This window comes from Caretta caretta, chromosome 3 (genome assembly GCF_965140235.1).
Source record: "Caretta caretta isolate rCarCar2 chromosome 3, rCarCar1.hap1, whole genome shotgun sequence".
Taxonomy (NCBI): domain Eukaryota; kingdom Metazoa; phylum Chordata; order Testudines; family Cheloniidae; genus Caretta; species Caretta caretta.
Window position 1 is genome coordinate 73,432,135 of NC_134208.1, and position 21,513 is coordinate 73,453,647.

At 40.7% G+C, this 21,513-nt stretch overlaps 1 long non-coding RNA gene across 1 annotated transcript in view; it reads right to left on the reverse strand.

The window, feature by feature from the left end:
- Positions 1-21,513, reverse strand: part of LOC142071535 (uncharacterized) — a 206,923-nt gene that overhangs the window by 92,979 nt on the left and 92,431 nt on the right. The window contains exon 2 of the long non-coding RNA XR_012667615.1: positions 10,901-10,981. This is a non-coding gene — a long non-coding RNA (uncharacterized LOC142071535). The remainder of the gene's footprint in view (positions 1-10,900; positions 10,982-21,513) is intronic.

A 21,513-nucleotide genomic window follows, 5' to 3' on the forward strand; every position in this document is an offset into this window, starting at 1 on the left:
AAACTGGTAATCTATGGTGTTAACCAAAATGCAAGACAGCTCTTCACAGTCTTCCTCTAAATTATGAAGAATTTAATAGTGTCCTGAAGAAAGTAATTTCGTAGGGCTCAATGTATGAGATGACAGGATATCATACCGAAACTGACATTGAGGCAGTAGTTACCAATGTCTCACTACCTTATTTTTTCCAGGGGTGGGGTGGATTTTGTTTACTTTGAACAGTTAGGCATGGTAAAAGAGACAGATTTAGAAATGGGAAAGACCTGTTAGGTCATCTATTCTATCCCCCTAGGGACAAAAGATGCTTCCCTGTTTATAATTTACTGAGATAGGAAACTTCACTTCAGAGTATCCTCAATTATTTGTAATTCATTGTTCTTGTACTCAAGAAAGGTAAACTCTTTAGTCAGATATACACAATTTCAAAGGGTACCATTCATCAGCCCATGACCTCCCCCATCTCAGAATCACTGTCTCAAATTATCAATGCCTTTTCCTTACTTTTGATGCACTATTTATATTTCCCCTGCACCAACCCTATGAACTTTGTGTCAACAGTGGAAGGAACTTTATAATCTATAATCTCTCTTCAACTGACTATCTCATCACCCACACAGCTCTCCTCTCCATATCTGACTGGCTGTCACACAATGGCATCTCCAATGATCATCCACTAGTGACTGGGGAAACATTTCTATTCCAATATTATTTGTATCTACCCATTTCTATGTTATTCTTTAAAATATATGTTTTTGTTGTAATAATGTAGCAACGCCAATGGAGGATAGACTCATCTCATAATTAAATGGAATTGAGACAAAATAGATTTTCTAATAAAACCCACTCTCCCACTCTGACCTTTATGTATGGGACAGGCTCCTTGTAGTGCTTTGCAGATTTTTAGTATTAACCTTCTTTGAATCTCTCCTTACAAACAAACCTTACTTTTGCCCTGGTTCCCGCACAACATTTGACAATGGTTAAGCAGCTAGTGGCTGTGATTTGTGTGACACCAATCATAATAATAGAAAAATATATTCATGCTTACATGAAAGTTTCCTTTCTTCAAGTAATAAGGTCCACAGCTCCATCACAATGGATACTACAGCTTCTTGTAGCATGGCACCACAGCCAGAGGTCACTCAGTGGCACCTCGTGGAGTTCCCTCCTGTTTTATCTGCCTTCTTGTCAGCTCAACTGAGCCATTCTGCTGCAGAGCTTTTCTGAGGGAAGTTCCACACTTTAGTTCCCATTTTTAGTAGGGCTGTCAAGCGATTAAAAAATTAATTGTGATTAATCACACTGTTATTAATAGAATACCATTTATTTAAATATTTTGGATGTTTTCTACATTTTCAAATATATTAATTTAAATTACAACACAGAATTTAAAGTGTACAGTGCCCACTTTATATTTATTTTTATTACAAATATTTGTGCTGTAAAAAACAAAAGAAATCGTATTTTTCAATTCACCTAATACAAATACTGTAGCACAATCGCTTTATCCCATGTACCAAAAATAACTGCATTCAAAAATAAAACAATGTAAAACTTTAGAGCCTACAAGTCCACTCAGTCCTACTTCTTGTTCAGCCAACCGTTCACACAAGCAAGTTTGTTTACATTTGCAGGAGATAATGCTGTCTTCCTCTTATTTACAATGTCACCTGAAAGTGGGAACAGGTGTTCGCAGGGCACTATTGTAGCCGGTGTCACAAGATATTTACGTGCCAGATGTGCTAAAGATTTAGGTGTCCCTTCATGCTTCAACCACCATTTCAGAGGCCATGCATCCATGCTGATGATGGTTTCTGCTTGATAACGATCCAAGGCAGTGCAGACCAACACATGTTCATTTTGATTTGAGTTAGGTGCCACCAGCAGAAGGTTGATTTTCTTTTTTGGTGGTGGTCTTAAAATGAACAATATGTGCTGGGTCATCATCTGAGACTGCTATAGCATGAAATATATGTCAGAATACAGGTAAAACTGACCAGGGGACATGCAGTTCTCCCGAAGGAGTTCAGCCACAAATTTAATTAACACATTTTTTTTTATTGAGTGTCATGAGCATGGAAGTATGTGCTCTGGAATGGTGACCGAAGCATGAAGGGGCTTATGAATGTTTAGCATATCTGGCATGTAAATACCTTGCAACGCCAGCTACAAAAGTGCCATGCAAACACTTTTCTCACTTTCAGGTGACATTGTAAATAAGAAGTGGGCAGCATTATCTCCCGTAAATGTAAACAAATTTGTTTATCTTAGAGACTGGCTGAACAAGAAGTAGGACTTGTAGGCTATAAAGTTTTACATTGTTTTGTTTTTGAGTGCAGTTATGTAACAAAAAAATCTACATTTGTAAATTGCACTTTCATCATAAAGAGACTGGACTACAGCAGGGGTTCTCTACCAGGAGTACGTGTACCCCTGGCGTTACTCAACAGTCTTCCAGAGGATACATCAACTCATCTAGATATTTGCCTAGTTTAACAACAAGCTACATAAAAACACTAGCAAAGTCAGTACAAACTAAAATTTCATAGACAATTTGTTTGTACTGCTCTGTATGCTATCCCCTGAAATGGAAGTACAATATTTATATTTCAGTTGATTTATTTTATAATTATATGGTAAACATGAGAAAGTACTCAATTTTTCAGTAGTACTGTGCTGTGACACTTTTGTATTTTTATGTCTGATTTTGTATGTTTTTAAGTGAGGTAAAACTTGGGGGTACACAAGACAAATCAGACTCTTGAAAGGGATATGGTAGTCTGGAAAGGTTGAGAGCCACTGCACTACAGTACTTGTATTAGGTGAATTAAAAAATACTATTTTGTTTATCATTTTTACAGTACAAATATTTGTAATAAAAGTAATACTATCAAGTAAGCACCTTACATTTTGTGTTCTGTGTTGTAATTGAAATGAATATATTTGAAAATGTAGAAAAACATCCAAAAATATTTAATACATTTCAGCTGGTATTCTATTGTTTAACAGTGCGATTAAACCTATGATTAATCATGATTAATTTTTTTTATCACAACAAAAAATTTTGAATTAATCGCATGAGTTAACTGCAATTAATTGAGAGCCCTAATTTTTAGGCTAGATTCAGGTCTGTCAAATACCCAGCCCTCTCCCGGGACTGCATTTGATTTTGGGGGAGAAGATTCTCACAGCTCTGCTTCTCTTTCTAGGGTATTTGCATACAGGCTTCACAGAGACAGGCAGGCCATGCAAAGCCAGAGGAAGGGTGTAAGTTCACAGCCTTCCTCACCATCCTGGGGAATGGTCAGCCACATCCAACTCAGTCTGTAGCCCTTGCCTCCGAGCTTCATTTATTGTCCAAATCACCAACAAAAACACTAAAGGAAAACAAGCCATCCAGCTGGGTCTTTCTATCCAGCTATAACTCCCAGGGCTTTCCACCTGGAGTCCCCCTTCTCCAGAGACTACTGCTAGCGAGAGAACAGCTTCCTGCAGCTCTTCAAAGGAAATATTTGTTCTGCCTCTTCCCCAGCTGGGTCTGATTAATAAACAAGGCTAGCTGGCCCCAGACCTCTACCTTTTTAAGGGACAGATTATTATGTCACACAGAGCATGTGTCCCCTGCTTCACCCTTTATCCAATAGGAATAGTGGGGGCAAACCTAGCTAGTTTTAAGATGACACTTTATAAGTTTATGCATGGGCTTGCCTGTGATAGCAGGGGACTGGACTTGATGACCCAGGAGATCCCTTTCAGCCTATGTTCCTTGAGTGTCCCCCTGTTCATGAACCTTAGCATGAAGAAGAATATCCTGATTCTTAGCCTGCGTCCCCGTCTTTGTTGTATCCACTAGTTGTGCCTCATCCTATACCTCGATTGTAAGTTTTTTGGTGCGGGAACTATTTTTTCATTATAAACAATTGCACAGTGGGGCCCAGACAGAGCTGGCGTTAGGCATAAGCAGACTAAATAATTGCTTACAGCTCTGAGCAGCTCAAAGGGTCCCATGTTAACTATTAGTATGTGTTGTGCGGGGGCAAAAATATTCTTGCTTACAGCCCCCAATCAGCTAGCAACGGCATTGGCCCATATTCCTGATGAAGGCCTTTGTGCTCTTCTGCAAACAAACAAAACACAGCCCCTCACAGTATGTCACTCCATGCATGCTCATAATTTTATTTTTATCAGCTAACATTGTAACAAATTCATTTAAGATTAGTGACATGACTATGCTAATTCCTATCTGTGAATTATTACCCTAAGTATTAGTGTCATTTATAATGAGGGAATTTTCTCTCTTAAATAATTCTCAATTTCAAGTGACATTTAAATGTTAACTCTTGCAGGCTGGTGTTTTTGGAGCTATTGCTCCAATTGACATGTTAACATAAATAGTCAATTGACTATGGGACTAGGAGTTTGGAAAACCTGGTTTCTAATCACTGCTTGCTAGAAAGTGCCATACAATATAATAGGAATCTATGGAAATAAATTCCATAAGGTTTTAAAGTAAATAGAGAATGATATAAAATACTTTGGGCTGGTTTAAAAAATATACTCCTTGCTTGCAGTGTTTATTTCTTTACTTGCTCAAATAAATATTGATAAACAATATAGAAAGCTGTTAGAGAAAAATAGTCACAAAATGGCTATCATGCAGCTTAAATAATTCAGTTACATAAGAAATCTGAGGTAGGGAAGTGCTTTCTTTGCAGAACGTTAGGATTGTTCCACAGAAGGTATTGTATGAATATTTTTTATGCTTTAACATGCTCTTCTTTCTAGGAGTCTGTATTCAATATTTCTATCCTCAGTGGAGCTACCTTCTAACTCAGGCTGCATATATGTGTTGCCTAATGAGATAGACCTTAAATTTCCTTTGGCTTATTAATCTCTCTCTCTTCTACTGTATGTATGTTGCATCACTAATGGCAATGTTGTATAATATGCAATTTACCTGGCATACCTGAGAAAGGTATAAGGGCTGCAGCATTACTGCTATACCACCAGATTTATCAAGGCATCAACATTGTATTTTATGATTACCCAATTTTCAGTGTGAACGCCTGAAAAAATTAAGCGAACTATTCCAACATAATTGTATAGGAGACATGAGCAAGCTCTAAAGGAAAGTACTACTACCTGTGTTGTGCAACACAGATTTAAATTGCAGCCTTCCAAATGCCATTCACTGTGTTAGGTGTCACTGTATTGACTGGTGGTGGGATTAGTTGGAGCAGTTTGGCAGAGCTGTGACAGTGATATGAGGCAGAATACATGTGTATCTTGAGAGATCAAGTATGCCTCATTTCAGCACTGGATTCTGTAAGTTGTGACAGTGAACATGGTGTCTTCTTGCCATGAGCACTGTCAGCAGTCCGGTGGCATCATTGGCAGTGGTCTCCAGGTTTTAATGAGGGATACATGAAGGCAATGCCTTAGAAAGAATCCTCAGAGCACATGCAAAGGTGTGGTAACATTTAGCAAGACTGGAGTGATTTGTGTGGAGTAGACTTAGTGTGTCAGCAAAGGCAGGTACAGGGAACTCCTGTTCGCTATAGCTGAATTTTGCCTTAGCAAAGAGAAGGGATTAGACTTTGCCCTATAGCTTTCATGTGCCCTGTTGCCAAAGTAAAAAGAAAAGGAGTACTAGTGGCACCTTAGAGACTAACCAATTTATTTGAGCATAAGCTGTAGCTCACGAAAGCTTATGCTCAAAGAAATTGGTTAGTCTCTAAGGTGCCACAAGTACTCCTTTTCTTTTTGCGAATACAGACTAACACGGCTGCTACTCTGAAACCTGAATGTTGCCAGAGTGTTCTCCAACATCTATAAGGGTAGAATGCTGATATGTGTATGATTGGGGCATTGCTCAAAGGGGGCGGAGTTAAGTTATTATGCAGATATGGTGTACACTTTAACTCAGTTGTTTCAAAACTTGTTCTGCCGCTTGTGCAGGGAAAGCCCCTGGCGGGCCGGGCCGGTTTGTTTACCTGCCGCATCCGCAGGTTCGGCCGATCGTGGCTCCCAGTGGCCGCGATTCGCTGCTCCAGGCCAATGGGAGCTGCTGGAAGCTGCGCGGGCCGAGGGACGTACTGGCCACAGCTTCCAGCAGCTCCCATTTGCCTGGAGCAGTGAACTGCAGCCAGTGGGAGCCGCGATCGGCTGAACCTGTGGACACAGCAGGTAAACAAACCGGCCCGGCCTGCCAGGGGCTTTCCCTGCACAAGCGATGGAACAAGTTTGGAAACCACTGCTTTAACTCTTCATTTCCTGGTGTTCAGATATTTAAATGTAGCCACTTTCCACACTCTGGAAGGGCATGAGGCACCACTAGACAACTGTAGCTCTGAGTTAAGAAAGTTTTGGGGCATTTAATTTCCTTATTAATTTTTTTAAGTAATTTCTCAGTGTCCCCATGTACCATAGACCAGCTCTAGCCATCCACTGTCTCTGGCTCCTTGGCAATGATTACCCAAGCCACCAAACACATTGGCTGTTAGTCCCTTTAATGTCCCTGGATCCTCTCTTCATCTCCCATCTCTGTCTAGAACAGGGATCTCAAACTCAAATCACCATGAGGGCCACATGAGGACTATTACATTGGCCCAAGGGCTGCATGACTGACACCTTTTAATATAAAGGTAGAAAAGGCCCCTGCCCCCCACTGCCCCGAGCCCTGCCCCTACTCCACCCTTTCCATGAGGCCCCACCCCTGCCACACCTCTTCCCACCCATTCCCCATCCCCATTCTAACCCCTTCCCCAAAGTCCCCACCCCAACTCCGCCCCCTCCCTTCCCCTATTCCAACCCCTCCCCAAATTGCTGTCCCGGCCCCACCCCCGCCTCTTCTCCACCTCCTCCCCTCAGTGTGTGGCTCCTCCCTCCTCGAAAGCGCTAAGTGCTGCCAAACAGCTGTTTGGTGAAGGGAAGCACCTGGAGGTAGGAAGAGGAGCGGGGATGCAGTGCACTGTGGGGGAGGGGAGCTTGACGACTGCAGGAAATAACTCCGGGGCGGGTGGGAGGGGGCGCGGGGAGCTTGGTGGGCCACAGGAAATAACCCTGCAGGCCACGTGTTTGAGACCTCTGGTCTAGAACAGCCCAGTTCTTGCTCCTCAGCCCTCCTCTGCACAGATACGCAGGCATTGGCATGTCATGAACCAGAGTGCAAATGGTCAGGCCTAGAGGTGGGAGACAGAGCCAGAACAAGCATGTGGTCAGTCATGACTGAAGGGTTAAAATCCATTGCTGATGTAATAACCTGGTATATGAATTTGTGTACAGGCCAAAAGTCCAGAGTTTGGTCAAGAGGTCAGAGGCCTAGCAATAGCTAAGAGAAAGCAGAATAAACAAAGATAACTTTGCTTTTGCTAAGATATGCCTGGTCAGCAAAACTCCAGATGTTGCGGGCAATAATTGTGCCTTATTCAAAGTTGCAAATAGAACAAAGAAGCTCTGTTTCTGTTGTGTTAGTTTCTTATGTAAGGAGATGTTCTTCCCACAAATCCAACCTTGAGTTTATGAAAAGTTCAAGCATGTCAGTATAAGATATGGCCTCCTCCCACCTCCCTTTCCCAAGAACCAATGTCTGCCTTAAAATGCCATATACTTTCACTGTTTCTTTGTTTTTACCCCTAGATATGTATCTGTTGGACAATCAAAGGAGCTACTTTATTCCTATGGACCCCAATTTGAATCCAACATATATTCTATACTAATATATTTATGAAAGTACTAATTAAATGCTAAATGTTAATTTGTTAACTTGAGACCATGGGCGGAGACATTATGTAACCTTTTGACCAGTGGTTACTGTGCTATCATGTCTTGCAGCTAAACCTATCTGGGGGTGTGGGACTGCCTACCCCATCACTTTCCCTGCCGCTGGAAAATCCATATATTTCATTGTCATCAATTGATTGACAGTGTCTCTGAGCCTAATAAGCAAGGTGACACTCCATCAGCGCTGTACGTAATAAACTCCTATGCTTGACCTCTACACGGTCTAAATGTATCTCCTTCAATGATCACTAACCAGAGCCAGAGTCAGGGCTGGCCCAAGATCAAATGGCACTCCCTCCCTCCATTTGTTAAACTTTTGAATACCTTACAGCACCCCAAGCCCAGCACCCCAGGTGGTCACCTGGGTCATCTGCCCCTAAATCTGGCCCTGGGCAGAGTTATGCCCAGTGAGCAGAACCAAGGATCAGAGCTAGAATCAGAAATAAGAGCCAGGTTACCTGGAATGAGGGAAGGCAAAAGCAAGGCTAGGTCTAAGGCTGTGAACAAGAGGGCACTATCACAGCTGTGGGCAAATGCTTTGAGCAACCACCAAACTGCTTCTGCCAGGCTTAAAGAGCTTGTTTGCTGACTCTTCTCACCATCAGGCTATGTAGCCAATCAGGCGGTCTACTACAGGACAGCTGCAGTCATTAAGTTGTCCAGAGAGCGGTACTGCTGTAGGCCCTGATTTCATCCTGACACCAGCCAGTAGAGGAGATGGGGATAGGATACAGGAAAGAGTGCAGGGACTAGCATGGAGTGAGTGTGGACATTTTTGAAAGAGGGGGGACAAACATTGGGGGAGTGGATGTGGTGGGAAAGAGAAACAGTCTTCAACATTCCCCACTGCATAGCTGACCCCCTTCTTTTCGGCCCTCTTCAATGCACTATTCCAACACCCCCTACGCTCCCTCCAAGTGCTCAAAGACCCCACACTGCTCCAACATTGGTCCCGTCACACCCTTTACTCTAACCACTTACATATACTCTGTTGTTCCTTCACAGATTTCTGTCCTCAGAGCGTGTGGATCAAATGCAGATTCAGTGACCACAGCATGTTGCCTTGAACTGTCCAGTTACTTTAAGAGACTGTATGGAAACCTTCATGCCCTAGTCTTGCTGCACATATGGATTTCAGTCTCTTTGGCTTGTGAGTTTTGACACATGCCTTCTACAGATATAACTCTAAGGTCAATAACTTTTTCCTGTATGGCTTTCCCAAAGGAACAATGGATGCCAGGCACTCTCTGAGCTGCATGGCAAGTGGTTGAGATTATTTGGGAGATTATTGAGCTATAGTTTTAGCTCCAGTTGCTTTTGTATAATGCTGAAATGCTGGTGGAGGTGGGGAATTGTTTTGGACTGGCCTGTATCTCTGAATCTCCTAGTTCAAATGACTCCAGATTTAGACCACTAACCCCATCCATGAGACAGTAAAACTTCAACACAATCCAAGTGACCATGCAGATTTTAGAGCACTTAGACAAGAGTTGCCCTTTAAACAGAAAGTGCTGTTCAACCTTTACTACAGCAGAGCTGGCTCTACTAGAATTAGCAATATACATATACTTATTACCAGCCTTCATCTTATATGAAACAGGGATAACATTTACCTTCTTTTCCTTGATGTCTACATATATAAAGTGTTATACAAGATGTTACCATTTACTGTATCCTGTAATGGGGTGGGGAGGTTGTGGTGTACCATCTTAATAAAAATAAAATTTTAAAATGCTACTTAAATCTGATACTATGGGAAATAAAACTTGCCTGGACTATCTAAAAAATAAAACTGAAATATGAAGGATGAAGGATGAAAATGAAACGGGTTACTTGCTTCAGAAAACAGTACATAATATTTCAAATACGCGTTCCTTGTACATCTCCTCAACGAGGAATAGTCTATGCTCCTTGTGATTTGTGCTGACACTGGCGTGGCAATTTTCTCTATAGCTATGGGCAAGGTTTTCTTTAGTGTATCCAGCAGCCCTTTTTACATCAGGTTCTATCGCCTTGCTTTATAGCTGTCCTCTGTGTAACCTAGTGGCTACATCATTGCACCACATATTATGCTCTCATGTTTAACAGAGGAGGGCCATGTATTTAACAGTGTATTTTGCAGCAAGGTAGTTCTTGAAAAATAAGTCAGACCTCTTCTTACTGAGAAAGGTAAAATGCTACAGAAATCTCTGGGAAGTGATTTGGTTAGAATGTAATCTTTTAATCCAAGTGGTGTGTATTCCTCAGACATTAGCAGCTGCAAGAGATCAGTGAGCTCTGAAGGAAGATTCCCCTTTTAAAAAAGCTATAAAAGTGATAGGGGTAATACACAATGCCTACAGATTTAAAGATTTGGGGTGCACTACACACCAGCCCTGGTAGGGTCAGTGAGCACCTGAGAGGCCAATTAGGTTAACTGATGTCACCTGTGAGAGGAAGGGCCTTTGTTAATTAACAATGAAGCCAGCTGGGAAAGGCTGGGACAGCACTATAAATCCAGGAGGCTGAACTCAGAAAAGCAATAGAAACTTGGGACTGGGCTAGATCAGATTGAACTAAACTCATTGGAACATGGTTCAAAGATAACACTAGTGTGATTGTGCTGCAAATAACCAGTAGAGAAGAACCTATAAATCTAAGACTGAAACTATTTGATATAACCTCTTGGGCAAAGTTAAAAGGGAATTATGAAAATAGAAGTACACAGAATTATGAGGCTTCCTGAGAGCTTAGGAGACAATGGTATGTATTGCCATAGTTGTCTTCTTACAGAGTTAAAAAAAATGGGGTAAAAGATATCTTTTAAAAAATGAGAGAAGCAAAAATATTTAGTCAGGGGAAATCAAATTACAGCTGGGCAGCTACTGCCCCATTTGTGGATTTAGAATTTACAAAAATGTAATGGGAGGCAAAAAACACCAATAACATTTCTGAATGTATGTATAAAAAAGAGGGCAGCTGTGCCAAATCTATACAGCTGGATCAAATATGACAGCATAGATAGAGTGGAAACCACCTTCTGTGTTCTTAGTCTTGGAATCCAGAAATCTAAAAGGCTATCAAATTATGTGACTGTTCTTACAGCTGAACAACTAATAGAGATAATGTTGGTACTAACCTGGGTAAGAGATATGTGACTGGCTGCAGCTGTAATTGATCTGATTATTTGTCAGGCATTATGATAATCAGAACAGGGACTCTGGAAAACAAAAATGACATAAGTGAAATAATGTTCCTAACTACAGAAATAATACAAGCAGGTATCTGTGTAACAATAGCATGGATTCTGGCACATATTGGAATATCTAGAAATGAGATGGTTGACAAAGCACCAAAAACATGCTTTAAAAAAAATTAAATGGATATTAAGATATACCCTGGAGTAGACAAGGATTTAAGGGTGGTCATGAAGGAGCTTGAGAAGGAATGGCAAAAACTGTAGACTAAAGAAACAAAAGTGACAAAGGTTCTCTGATATATGCTCAAAAATTGAAACTAGTACTCTATGCCCCAGTTGTGACAGAAAAAACTGAAGTGGTCATTTTTAAAGTGTTAATTGTCATCAACTCTTACATAATAAACTAAACTTTTTTTATAACAACAAAGCTGGGCTGTGTAATGTGTACCGAGAACAGAAGGAGGCAGCTGATGCTGCGTGAGCTACTTTTCCAGACCTAGACACGAGGAGGTACGCTAGTGGTGAATGGGAACCACATTACTGGTGAAATGGGAGTCTTGTCATTGACTTCAATGGAGCTAAGATTTCACTTCAGGCATTTGGATCTGGGGTTCTCAGATCCCTCAATCACATGACATGCCCACTCCATTCATGATTGCATACAGCTCATTACACAGAAAAATAAAAGTATTTATGAATTTTTGCTGTCTGTGTGTTGTGTGTCCTTCTGAAAAATGTTAAGCACATATTCTACTTTTTCCTCTATATTTAGGGCCTCATACAAAGCCATTTGAAGCCAATGAAAAGATCAGGCATATTATCTCTATTTCTCCTGTTCTGTTTCACTCTCTTCCTGCTCCCTGCACATCTCGCTGCTGTTTTGTCCCTTTCTCCTCATCACGCTGCACGTGCCTCCTGCAGCTTGGTTTTCTTGTCTCCTGAACATCTCCTTCTCTACCCGGCACTCTTATTCTCTTCTTCCCTTGCCCTACTTGATATAGAGTTCAGCTACTTTGCAGTCTTCTCCCTGGGACTTTCCTTTCCTCTGGGGTAGGCATCTCTAATCCAACTGATATCACTAGTTCACAAAGGCAGCTTTTATTTCTCCTCTTCTTCCTATGTGGCATCAGGTCCCTGTAAAAGCAGAAAGGTCTCTGTTGATGTGATGCCTACAATGAATTTAGGCTGCTGGTGCACTATTAACACAGCCTATTATGTAGAACACTGTTATCTCCTTGTACTCACCTGTATCTGTCATTTCTTGTCTTATACTTAGATTGTAAGTTCTTCAAGGCAGGGACCCTTTTTGTTCAGTGTATGTACAGCACCTAGCACAATGGGGTCCAGTCTATTGACTAGAGCTCCTAGGTGCTATGGTAATACAAATAATAAATACAACATTCCTCTTGTTTCCACTCTGCTTTCCAGGGTCACCTTTGCCATGAAGACCCAGAAAGCTGTGGAAGAAACTGGAAAAGAGGTCACCAGTGCCATGTTTCTAGCCAACTCCTTGAACCACCAGCAACAGCTCCATTGATCATCAGTGGTCCATGTACCACATTCTGGAAACTGGCTGTTCTACATGGTAAAGAAAAGAAGCTACACTGATAAAAGGAGGCCTATCTTGATCATTTAAAACTTAATGTAGCAGTATAACATGCAGTTATGGACCATATAGAAAGGAATCATTTGCACATGTTACAGGCATAACAAGTGAACCAATATATTCTTAGTGTATTGGATACACACCCACTCAGAACTCATTTTACTCAGCACAAGAACATCTATGTCCATAATTACACACATATATGTGCCTTTCCTGAGTTTTGCAGGTCATCCCAAACTCTTGCTGATAAAGCCTTTACACCACACTTTCATGTATTCCAAATGATATAAGTATGATTATTATATTTGGAGAGGGAGATCTTTTGAAAACTATTTCAACCAGCAAGACTGTGATAGTGAAGAGTATTATCAAGTCAATTGAAATAGGATCAAAGAAAACATGGCAGTGACTGAAATGAAATTAAATCTAAAAGTACATCTAAGGAATTCCTCTTCTTTCCCAGTAATCAATTTTTGATGGCTGGATATTGACCCTTGTTTACTGTGGCCTCAGATCCTTAGGCTACCCAGACCATAAACAATGCAAAATCGTACAATATGAAGAGAATAGAATAGAGCTATTTAAGTAGCATAAATCCCACTTGACACTTCCTCAAGTGGCAACTATGAAAAGTAAAGACATGTCAATTCACCTTGCAGTTCAAATTGAAATGTACATTCTTCACTGCTCAAATGTGGACTTAAAGTATATTATTTTTTCCTATGGTTTCAAGAAAAGCTTTCATTAACTTCATAGCTGCATTTGGTTCAGGTACATTACTATCTCATTTTAGGTGCTTTTCAAGGAACATTATTCCCCTGTTCATAATGTGGCAAACAAGAATGATGTCTAAGCTCAAGAAAGCTGAGAAGTATTTATACAAATGTAGATATTACCATAAAAAATGTTGTATCTGTATATTGAACTGGATTTTTTTTCTTCCATCTCCTACACAAAAGAAACCAAACAAGAAAATTCTCCACAATTATATTGTCTGCAAAGAATAACATTTTTCTACAAAAAACAATGAGGAGTTTGGCACCTTAAAGACTAACAGATTTATTTGGGCATAAGCTCTTATGGGTAAAAAACCTCCATGCATCTGAAGTAGTGGGTTTTTTATCCACGAAAGCTTATGCCCAAATAAATCTGTTAGTCTTTAAGGTGCCACCGGACTCCTCGTTGTTTTTGTGGATACAGACTAACACGGCTACCCCTCTGATACTTGATTTTTTCTACAGTTATTGTTGGAATTGATTATAAAAGAAGCTAGTGGCACCATCAACTATTAATGTTGCCCCACACTTCCCATAAGACCCTCTTTTCAGTTGCTTATAATATTGCCAAGTATTTTACTTTGGGGGTTGAAATTTTCCTTGCTGGATGTGTATATCAGGCTGAATTCTTCTGGAAAATTTCAGCAAAAGTGGGTCAGCCATTTCTGTGAACAAGACTAGGAAAAAATACCTCGTTTTGCCTGTGGTAAAAAAATTCTGGTAATCTTTTCTTTGAAAAAGCTCCAGTACTTCCATATTGCGAAGCAGGGACTTGAAATTTGTCAAGGGGTGATCTTTGTGTCAGGGATATGCCTTTTGCCCTCCCTCTGAAAATCCATTCCAAAGCTGGCCAAATTCTAAGCCTTTGGGGGAAAAAATGCAGCTCGAACATCCTCAGGATAGGCTTGTTAGATTTGAGCAGCTAAATTCCCCACAGATTCCATCTGCACTGAGCATGCAGCCCAGGTCTGGGAAGGACTTTCCCTGTAATTGCAGTAGTTTCATAGGAGGTTACCATCCCAGTTGGATGCATACTGCAGAGAAATAGGTGAAACCTCCAAATAACAGAAGTGAAGGAGAAAGGGGGCGCTGAGTCCGCTATTTTGCCCAAGACAGTCTCAGAGGGGCAGCAACTACAGCAGATTGAGACAACAGATGCCAAGGACATAGAATAACCAGAACAAATAGATTTTCCACTCCTGACAGCAGTAGAGCTGATGTTTCACCTCCAGGGCACTCTGCAGGTTCAAATGACAGTGCAGGGCACTTCAAAGACTAACTGAACATTGTTAGCAAGTTTAGTTATTATGCAGGTTTTAAGAATTTATAACTGTTATATTAATATTAGTTTTAAATCTTAAATTTTGGCGTGGAAAGGATGATGTGGTATTGGGGACTGTGCCTTTAAGGGCTAAGCTTCCCAGACAGAGATCTGCACAGGGTGCTGTGATTCTCTTTTTATACACAACCAGTTGAAACCAGACCTCTTGGAAGCTACTTAAGCACTAAATGATCACTGAACAGCACATCTGCCATCTTAACATGAAATTCCTAAAAGCCACCTTTTCAGAGGTGAAGACTGTAGTGCACTTAATAACAGGAGTGCTACAGTGAACAGGAGTGCTCTCTACAACAACTCACCAAGCAAGAGGGAAGATACTACCATACAGCACCAAGTCAGAGGCTTGTATGCCACACACCCATGAATGGAACAATGTCTGATAACACCCACCACACCCTGGCATAATTTAGCATAGCACTCAAGACTCCAGACTAAATTGCTTGGTCTGGAGAACCAATGTGGATTGAGACCAAGTTTCAGGCTCAGGGAGGGAAAATAGCAAGTTAGTGAGCTATTGTCAGCAACAATTAAATAAAACAAAAGCCATTACCTAAAAGGATACATGTATGGCAAAATGTGAAGCTGCTAGCAGTCCCAAAAACCTGGAGGATAAGGAGGCAGTCATATTTTTTTAAATTAACTAATACCTATGGCTCTCACAATGAACACAGAAGACCACCCAGTTTGTGTGGAGGGAGTCTATAGACTTCCAAAGAGAGCTCCAGTTGGCAATGAGATACTAAACAAAGCTATCTTATTCATGGTGTCTGACTTGAGGGATAAAATGCATGTTGCAACTAGAAAATGAAAAGATAAAGTTTATACAGGAACACAGATATGTTTCTTTCCAGACTCTGATCCCCATCTCATATCTGGCTGCACTAAGAATAAAATATAGGGACAAAAGCTACTGATTTTGGAATATGAACTAAGCTGAGACTTTACTAGTGCAATAAATATTTAGCATTTTGGAGTTGTAACAGGAAGCAGCAAAGAATTTCTGTATACTTTCATTTTGTTTCCACTAGAATGATTTGTATCATTAAGTTGCTCTGAGTTGTTCCTGGTAATATTGGTTTTCATAGTCATCATAATTAAATTTTCAAGTTCTGTAATCTGGAAGTTAATAAAAAAGAAAGTTCTAGAAATAGTCATAATTTCAGAGTGAACATTGTAGTAACCAGTGTTGCCTGATCTCAGAGGGCTGTAGGCCATAAGAGATTTTGCTATACCTGTTAAATATACATAAACCGTTATTACAGTGACTGGACAATTGTCCCTCTTCCCAGCAAGGACCAAGAAATTAAGAAACCATCTTCAACATGAAATAAATCCTGGTTAGTAATTTTTGTTTATCCCTGTCGATAGATTTTCTTGTTTATAGAAAAGTGGTAATATACAGGAGTTGGTAATGCTACAGATCTAAGCAATTGTAGTGTTTACATATTGATCTAAAGAAAGTTTTGTAATGTTGAGATTATTTTGATAACATTATTGTTAAAATGCAGTGAAAATAAAGTTTTTATTCTCCCAGTTAGGGCAGGAAAAAGTCTCACTATCCCCTGCTGGAATACTATTCATTTAGATTAAAATTTTCCAAAATGACCACTACTTTTTGGCGCCTCTATTTGAGTCCTCAGTATAAGACACCTTGGCCCTAATTTTCAGAGGCTCTGAATACGCACAACTACCCCTGAAATAGCTGCAGTGGCTCAACACATACGAAATTCAAATTCAAGGTGTCTTAAACTGTGCACCCAAAAAATCAGAGTGATTTCTGAAAATGTTAGCATTAGATTCAGAGATCTTTGGTTCAGGGATTATGTTTTATAATCATATGCATGTAGTGTTCCATAAGTTATTATTGTTCCCAGTTCTTTTTATTGCCCTCCAACTATTTGAAAATTGACCTAAGAGGCCAGTATTTATTATTCAAACTTAATCTAGGTGCAATACATCTCATCTACCATACAATGTGTGCAGTCTGTATATTATGTCTGAGGAAATAAAAGTACAAACTCAAAACAAATTACTGCATTAACTCCAACAAGAGACTTATCAGTAGGTTATATGCTGCCTTCAGCATGCAGACTCTAAGAGAGTGAAATATTTAAAAGGAGAGAGGAGAGGATGTACGGGCAACATTATTTAATCCATATCTCAAGGTTCCAGTTGAAACCACATTTGCCTCTAAAACCATCAAACTGCTGGAAGGATGGCCTCATAGATGTCCCTTCCCAGCCTGCTGTTAAAGCAATTTCAATTGCCAGAAATGGAAAGTACATGTATACTGTGTCATTACAAAATATGAGGAATGCCAGCAGCAGCAGCATTTGTTCTGTTCCTGCACTCTTCTGACTAAGTACAAGTGAATATTGTATATTTGTAGGCTGGAGGATTTATCAGCCCACAGTAGTGCAGCAACAACCTGGCAAGACCTCTCCATGACTTGAAGCATCTCCCTGTAAGAAGAATAGTTTCTGCTGATGATTTTTTCCTCCATTTAGAAATGAAATCAGGCCAGCTCTTCTAAAAACTATTACTGAAGCAGCCCACTATCCAGCAGCTACATTGTTTTCTAATGCGATTGGGACAGACCAGAATCAAGAGACGAACGAGAGGGCAGGAATCAAGAGTCAGCTACCAAGAGTCAGGTCAAGTCAGGATACCAGATGATCAGGTGTTGTAGCAACCAGGCAAGGTACTAACAAACTTCAACAGGACTTTATTTTTAAAGTGGAAACCTCTTTACCAAGCCGCTGCACCCTCGGTAGCTCTCACTCTGCCTCCTCAACTTCCCCCCTCCCTCCTTCCTGTTTCCTGTCCTTTCAGATTCCCGACAGCCAGTGCTCCCAGTTCTAATAATTACAAGCAGCATCTGAACACCACATCAGGTTCAGGCAACAGAGGGCAGGAACCAGGAGGTGGTTACCAAGAGTCAGGATACCAGGTCAAGATCAGAAGGCAGGAACAGGTAAACACCAGACCAGCAATCCATGGCAGGGTGAAATCCAGATATACAGATAATTTTTTGTTTCCTCCTCTGGCTTAAATAGGGGCTGCAGTTCAATCAGGACACTTGGAGTTCTCCCAACCAGAATGTACAGGAAGGGGCTTGTGCCCTACCAGTTCCAGCTACTGTCTGCGAGCTGCTGGGTGGAGGATTGGAATGTGATGACTCCTAGGAACCACCCACCCCTCCAAGACCCAGATTTCAGACCTGCAGGGCCTACCACTATGTCTAGACTGGAGGAAGTCCCTCTCCTGGAATCAGGTGGCTTAAGTACCAAAGCTGTTTCTTGTGCGAATGGTTTAAACACCTGCCTAGCTCCACTCAAAATGGCTACGTAAGAGGTAGCCTCCCTTATATGGCTCAGTGGTTAGGGACTCACCCAGGATGTGGAGACTCCAGTTCACTTTTCCCCTCTGCTTGATGAGGAGAGGGATTTGAAGAAGGACTCAGATGAATGCCCTAACCACTGGACGATACAGTGGCTCTTACTCTGGACCAATTCACATTTAAAGTAGAACAGTTTCAATAAGATATTGAAGGCACCCAACTTCAGACTATCACATATTCCAGTGGCTAGTGCACTCACCTGAAAGGTGGGGAACCCCTGTTTAAATCCCTTCTCTGCTTCAGAGGTGGAGATTGAAGCAGGGACTGCCACATCCTGGGTGACTACTCTAACCACTGAGCTAAAGGTTATGCAGGAGTATACTTCCTCTCCCTGACCATTTTGTGTGGAGTTAGGCAGCCTCTGAGCACACCTACCAGATGGGGCCCTACAGGCAAGAGAATACCTATCTTCCCTTGGTCTGAGGATTGCACGGGGGCTTAGGCAGGAGAGAGGCAGCAATGCTCATGCCCAGAGGCAGAAACTTAGGTGCCAAGAGAATTTTTCCAGCCAAATTTAGGTGCCGAGGCAGTTTAGTTTCTTGCAGGGCTAGGGAGCAGACAACGAGGGGTTTTATGGATCACAGTATTCCTAAAACTGGGATTCAGACACCTAAATCTGGTGTTTCGGCACCAAAGTTCCCTTGTGGACCTGGGCCACGGAACTCAAGAAATCTGCCAGAAACCAGAGCCATTTGAATGAGGCTCTGAAGATCCCTATGCCTCTCCACTGCCTCCAGCTCTCTCACCGCTCTCTCATAAGCATAGTTCCACCAACGCAACCAAGGGAGAGAGCTCTACAATGAAGAAAAGTGAAGAGCAAACATTAATGTAGCCTAAACCTATATTCAGTTTTGAGCAGCTTGGTTTCAGGGGGCTAGGTGGACCGGGCTTATAATTTGCCCAACCTATGAAGCACTGTAATCCTATTTCTGACACTGACTTGCTATGCTACCTTAGGCAAATCACTGCATCTCTCTGCCTTAGTAAAATAGGGCTACTATCTATCTACTTACCTATCTCAGAAGCATTTTGTGAGTCATAACTGAATCTCCTCTCCCTCTCATAATTCAGATCTTTCTTCCTTTTAAAGAGTGCTACCTGCTAGTATGGGACATTACTTCAGTTGATCCAGTCTCGGACAGTCATATTTTTTTAGAAATTAATTTGATTTCCCCACACTTTTTCAGGGTGCTAATTAGAAGAGTTTGTAAATAATATTTTAAGTACAATTATTTAAAGTACAGAAGATAGCAAGATATTGCAGCAGATAGGATGATTTACATATTCAATAATAATTCCAGCAGTGATCCATTTGTATAGCTTAGGAGTTGAAATAAAAAGTATCCGACATCACTGCAATTTTCAATTTTCCCTTTTCGAGTCTCTCCTTTCAATTATTGGTCGTCAAAATAGTGATTAAGCCACTTTCAAAACTAATTATTTCTAAATCATCAGTTGGCTGTTCTTGCTGCATTAATTAAAAAAAGTAAACATATCGGCAGCTTTTTTGCCACTGTCAGTACCTGCTTCATGCCACTCTGCTGTCCCTTTTCTTCAGATCTGGAAGGAAATTGAAATACTTCCATTAAGCAAGCTACCTTGCTAATTCTGGGCCCATAAAGTCCCTCAACTCCCATTACCTTCAAATGCAGATTCATAGATTCTACGGCCAGAAAGGACAGCTGTGATCATCTATTCTGACCTCCTGTAAATCACAGGCCATTGGACTTCCCCAAAATAATTCCTAGAGCATAGCTTTTACAAAACATCCAATCTTGATTTTAAAATTGTGTGTGATAGAGAATTTACCACGAACCTTGATAAATTGTTCCAACAGTTGATTACTCTGACCATTAAAAATGTACACCTTATTTCCAGTCTGAATATGTCTAGCTTCAACTTCAGCCATTGGATCCTGTTATACCTTTCTCTGCTAGACTGAAGAGCCCATTATTAAATATTTTTCCCCATGTTGATACTTATAGTGTGTAATCAAGCCACCCCTTAACCTTCTCTTTGTTAAGCTAAATAGGTTGTGCTCCTTGAGTCTAACACTATAAAGCACGTTTTCTAATGCTTTACTCAGTCTCGTGGCTCTTCTCTGAACCCTCTCAAATTTATCAACACCCTTCTTGAATTGTGAACAGCAGAACTGGGTATAGTATTCCAGCAGCAAGTCACACCAGTGCCAAATACAGAGGTAAAATAACTCTACACCTACTTGAGATTTCCTTGTTTATGCATACCAAGATCGTATTATCTCTTTTGGCCACAGCGTCACACTGGGAGCGCATGTTTAGCTGATTATCCAGCATGATGCCCAAATCTTTTTCAGAATCACTGCTTCCCAGGATAGAGTCCCCCATCTTGTAAGGATGACCTACATTTTTTGTTTCCAGATGTATACATTCACATTTAGATATTTTAAAATGAATATTGTTCGCTTGCTCCCAGTTCTCCAAGTGATCTAGATTGCTCTGAATCAGTGATCTGTTCTCTTCATTATTCACTCCTCCCACAATTTTTGTGTCATCTGCAAACTTTGTCAACAATGATTTTATGTCTTCTTCTAAGTCATTGATCAAGATGTTAAATAGCATAGAGCCAGAACCGATCCCTGGGGAACCTCACTGGAAACAGACCTGCTAGATGACAATTCCCTGTTTACAGTTACATTTTGAGACCTATCAGTTTGCCAGTTTTTACTCCATTTAATGTTTGCCTTGTTCACTTTATATAGTTCTAGTTTTTTAATCTAAAGGTGATGCAGTACCAAATCCAATATCTTACAGAAGTCTAAGTATAGTATGTCAACACTATTATCTTTATCAACCAAACTAGTAGTCTCCCCCCAAAAAGATGTCAAGTTAGTTTGACAGGATCTATTTTCCATAAGCCCATATTGATTTGCATTAATTACATTACCATCCTCTAGGTCTTTATTAATTGAGTCCCATATCAGCTGCCCCATTATCTTGCCTGGGATCAATGTCAAGCTTACAAGCCTATAATTACCTGGGTCCTCCCATTTACCCTTTTTAAAAATTGGCACAACATTAGCTTTCTTTCAGTCTTCTGGAACTTCCCCAGTGCTCCCAGTCTTAATGAAAATCAACATTAATGGTCCAGCAAGCTCCTCAGCCAGCTTTTATAAATCTCTTGTATGCAAGTAATCTGGACATGCTGATTTTAAAATGTCCAGCTTTAGTAGATGCTGTTTAATATCCTCCGGAGATACCATTGGAATGGAAAGAGATGATGAGGCTGCATTATCTGTTTTTTCCCCAAATACAGAACAGAGGTATTTATTGAACACTTCTGTCTTTTCTGCATTATTACTGATAATTCTACCAGTTCCATCTGGTAATGGACCAATATCATTGTCAGGATTATTTTTGTTCCTAATATATTTTTAAAAAACTCCTTCCT